Raw genomic sequence first — 4,227 nt, 5'->3', positions numbered from 1 at the left:
TCAGGGACTGATCTGATACCACACACAACACACACACACATACAGCTGTGTAATCATATCTTCGTGGGGACTCTCCATTCATTTCTATGGGGAAAACTGTAATCCCAACATGACAACTTTAACCCCTACCAACCCCTAACCTTAACCATATGTAACCAAACGAAATACAAGACTTTTGGCATTTTTAGTTTTTTGACTGTATTTACAGATCTTTGTGAGTACCTGAAAATGCCCCCCAAAACATCAAAATAACAGGTTTTTGTCACATTGTGGAGGACATTTGGTCCCCACAATGTAATATACACCTACTCCACACACACACACACACACACACACACACACACACAGATTAGGTATTTGAATCTTTGTGGAGATTCTCCATTCATTTGTATGGGCGTAACCCCAATCCTAACTATGGCAACCTTAAACATTGCAGTAGTTACCAAGCAGTAACAGTAAGCAACCAAACAAAATGCAAGACTTTTTGAATCATTCATTTGACTGCATTCACAGAATTTAATAAAATTCAGTATCTTACTTTCGGGACCGAAAATATGTCCCTACAAAGTCAAAATAACATGTTTTTATAGCACTATGTACATAACCACCCACCCAAACGCGCGCACACACACACACAAACAGGCCTACCTACAGTATACCCTCCATAGATTCCTGAATGAAATATCTGTAAAGCAGTTATTATGGCATGGCGTTTGGTTTGAACATGCAGTTTTTAAGAATATTGCGCTAATTCTAAACGAAAGACTGCACTAATTCTAAAATAGCTATAAAAGAACTTTATTTACCATTAAATAAATTATAAATCAAACCAAAATTTAGTCTCTCAAAAAACTTGTATATGACATATCTTTGTTCACATTATGAGAAATTAAAAACACCAGGACACAGAATGTGAATAACAAGAACTATAGTGTTCTTTCTCAAAAGCGGACCTACCAACGTGGCTAAAATGCTAATTGCGTTCACCAGCTATGGAAAAAAAACAGCGGGGCACCCCAAACATCGCGGTATTACGCATTACCGTAATACTGCATAGCAAAGACATAATGTCATAAAAAAATTACAGTCAGTATTTATAGACAGAACTGCGTGGTTTCCCATTGACAAGTAGATACATGGTTTACGGGCTTGAAGGCGGTTAGATCAACAAATCCAATCACGCTCAGCCAAAACAAGCACGAGCTAAACATACTACTATTGATTGGTTCACCTTCAAATTCGTCCCGCCCTGACAATTAATTCTCGTTTTCATTCGTTGAAAATGGCGTCAGTACATATCTTCATCCTTTCGACCAATGAAAAATTTCGCTGGTTTCCATAGAAACAAAATCAGTGCAGTTTGAACATAAACTTTCTGACAGAGCGATGGCGCAGCGGTGAGAAGCATCTCTTCGTATGTTTCTTGCTATTTCTTCAGATTATGTTTTGTTAGCATAGTTAATTATATATTTCATTGTATGTCGTGATATAGTTCATGCAAATATTGCCGCAAAATATAATTGAAATATATTTAAAATTAGTAGCTTAAACTGTAGATGCTGTGGCCATTTTTCGTAATGTGATTGTTTATATTTAAATTGTAAGAGAAAATAATTGTGTTAAACTTAAAAACAACAAGCCTTATGGTTGATATGATTGGTTTTACTCATCCGGTCTGTCGTAATGCGTTTCATCTGAAGATGTTATTCTGAAAAGAGCCCCTATACGTTTACTTTTTAAATGTCCCATGTTGTTGAAGTAAGATTAACCGTTTGCTGGGTTCATTACCATGGCGATGTTATAACGTACCGAAGCAGCGTCCTGATTTCGCCAGCGTTACTGTATAGGTTGTGAAACAGTTTTAGCAATTTGGCCGCTTCTATCGGAGTAGCCTCGATGCCACGAGCAGCCAATGAAGGCTCCATCCCTTTCCATAGGCATTCTTGGTGAATAGCATTTAGCAAATGTCTGGAGTACGTTGAAAATACAGTGTCTAGTTTGGCTTTGAGAGTATCACAGACGGCTAGTTAATTATGTTAACCAGAATGAAAATTCCGAAAGCTGTTTCCTGGACCAACGACCAGCACTGGGGAGCCTGGGACCTGTGGGACGAGGTGATCGACTGGGGAGAGAGGAAAGGTTTGGAGGAGTGCTCACCAGCGACACCCCCCACTGTCCAGGCTGGGGAGGTTATGGGGGGACTGGGAGGTGTGACGGACTGGTGTAAGGGAGGGGAGGGTGTGAGAGTGATAGGCAATGCTGGCATTGTTTCTGAGACTCTTCAGAGAGGAAACTGGCGGTGTAGAGATAGATGTGGGTCTGGTATAGATAGAAGATGTAGAAGTGGTGGAAAATTAATATTAAAGTTGAGCTTGTAGAGCTCTTGACACAGAGAAGAGCCAAAATACAAGGAAGATGAAGCTGTGGTTCTTCTGCTGCTGTTTGGGGAACATTAAATGTTTGAAACAGTATCAAAGATAATGAATTAAGTGTGCTAAATTTTGAGATGTATAGTGGAATGTTTATTAACAATTGTTAATGTGGCGCCCCTGAACCCCCTCGGTTGGCCGCCCCTGCCGGTTGTGTGGGGTCGGGGATGAGGACTAATCGGGGCCAGTCGGGGATCTGGCCCCGGTGCCGGGGGGGGCCCACTCCTGCACGCCCTTATTGCTCCCCTGGGCCGGACACCACATTTCATACAACACTAGAGCTTTGAGGGGCAGTGGGGAGGTTTTACTTGCACATTAGACACCACATGACACTAGGGCTGAGGAGGTGGGTATAGGCAGGTGGGGTTCTGCCGTCTGCCAGCGGTGGGGTGCCCGTGCCTCGACTGTTCACCTGCTTTTTGCACTTTAGTTATATACACAGTCCATGCTACATTAGGGCCTTGGGGTGCAGGGAGGGGGATGGGGGACTCTGCCATCTGCCAGTGGTGGGGCCCTCATACTCGAACTGCACCCACTAATTTTAATGCATTGTAGACATAAACACACAACTCTCTCACACTTGTACATGCACACTTCACATTAACATGGGACGGGGAATCAGTGGGGGCTGAGGGGTCCCCCCTAACTCTCTGTCTCTGGCCCTGCGCGTGTGGGGTGGCCCGGCAGGTAGAAGACGGCTCTGGCCGGTGTGGGCCGTCTCCTCTTGTGGGCTGCGGGCTGGGTGGTCCTTGGCTCTGCTGCGCCGTGGTGGGGCCCTGGCAGGCGGTCCGGGGTATCTAGGGATGCTCTGAGCCCTTCTAGGCGAATTGTAGGGTTCGGTCTGGGCTGGGCGGGGGGTCTGCTGCTCCCCAGTTGACGCAGGTCCGCTCCTGGGTGGTGGGGGGGGGGGGGGTGCACTTTGTTTGTATGGGTCTCCCTTAGATCATCCTGCAGTGTCGGGGAGGGGGGGGACGTGCCGGGTCGCTACAGTGGGCGGTGATCCGTCCTGCCGGGGAGCGGGCTGGGGGGACCGTCCGCCAGGGGAGTGTTCCCGGTTGATGGGGCCCTTTGGCCCTGGACCCGCTTCCCTCGGTGGAGGGCTTGCGGGAGGGACTGGGGGGCTCGCTGTCTGTCCCCCCTCTGCGGACCTCCTTTTACAGGGGTTGGGCCCCCCTTAGTCCCTCGTAGGCTCCCTCTCGGGTTGGGCGGGTGGTTGTCTTGTGGACATATGGCCATGGGCCGTGTGTTTCTTATGGTTGTTTGTACTCTGTATTCCCCTACACTTTATTTTCTCCATCCCACCTTTACATCTCCAGCCCGCTGTTCCTGGGAAAAGCCACCTGCCAATCATCCTTGGAGCAGCAGCCATTCTCAGGATCTCCTACATCACAGATCACCTAATAAACACAGGACCTGTCGACGACTGGAGAAAAGGAGAAACGCTGAAGCACACTGGGCATTTTGGAAGCATTTCATCATAATAAATTACCTTTGCCTTTACAGTTTCTGTGTACAGTTTCATTATAGTAAATTGCACTTAGTTGTGATTACTCAGTTACAAAGACAATGGGTCACTCTATAATGGGTGATGGTATGCTTTTAGCTGTGCTTCCACAGGTTGTATCTGCCTTAGTAAATGACTAAATGTCTTTTTCACAAGTGATTTTGATTATGTTTGTAGAATTAAATTAAAGGTAAACCTGTACATTGGTTAAAATAACATCTGACTGCTACAATAATACATCATACAGCGTCTTTTGTACTAATGTGCTACCTTGAGACATTCAGGTTGTATAAT

At 45.7% G+C, this 4,227-nt stretch overlaps 1 long non-coding RNA gene across 1 annotated transcript; it reads left to right on the top strand.

Annotated features, from left to right (window-relative positions):
- Positions 1–1,380: 1,380 nt before the first annotated feature.
- Positions 1,381–3,931, top strand: LOC125740377 (uncharacterized). Its single transcript, XR_007397602.1, has 2 exons — positions 1,381–1,414; positions 3,746–3,931. It is a non-coding gene; the product is annotated as an uncharacterized LOC125740377 (long non-coding RNA).
- Positions 3,932–4,227: the final 296 nt, after the last annotated feature.

The sequence above is a fragment of the Brienomyrus brachyistius genome, chromosome 4 (assembly GCF_023856365.1).
Source record: "Brienomyrus brachyistius isolate T26 chromosome 4, BBRACH_0.4, whole genome shotgun sequence".
NCBI classification, from domain to species: Eukaryota; Metazoa; Chordata; class Actinopteri; order Osteoglossiformes; family Mormyridae; genus Brienomyrus; species Brienomyrus brachyistius.
Note: the sequence above shows the minus strand (reverse complement) of the source record. Positions and strands in the feature narration are given on the sequence as shown.